A 386-nucleotide genomic window follows, 5' to 3' on the forward strand; every position below is an offset into this window, starting at 1 on the left:
TGGCAAAACTAATACAATTATGTAAAGTTTAAAAATAAAATAAAATTAATTAAAAAATTTAAAAGAAAGAAAGAAAGAAAGAAAGACTCTGTATCACGTAATAACCTATATTGGAAAAGAACCTTAAAAAGAATAGATATGTATCTGTATAATTAAATCACTGTGATATACATCGGAAACATAACATTGTAAATCAAATATATTTCCATAAAAATTTGTAAAGAAAGCTTTTAAAATACAAGGTTATAAGGAAAAAATCATAAAGAAAGTATAAGGTATATATGAATTGAAACAAAAATATAAAACAACAAGAATAAAGCTTGTTGGGATAATAAAACAAGAGCTGCTTATTGGAAAAAGAAAATCAGAAACACTGATACAACTGT

This window comes from Bison bison, unplaced genomic scaffold (genome assembly GCF_000754665.1).
Source record: "Bison bison bison isolate TAMUID 2011002044 unplaced genomic scaffold, Bison_UMD1.0 scf7180017864368, whole genome shotgun sequence".
NCBI lineage: Eukaryota > Metazoa > Chordata > Mammalia > Artiodactyla > Bovidae > Bison > Bison bison.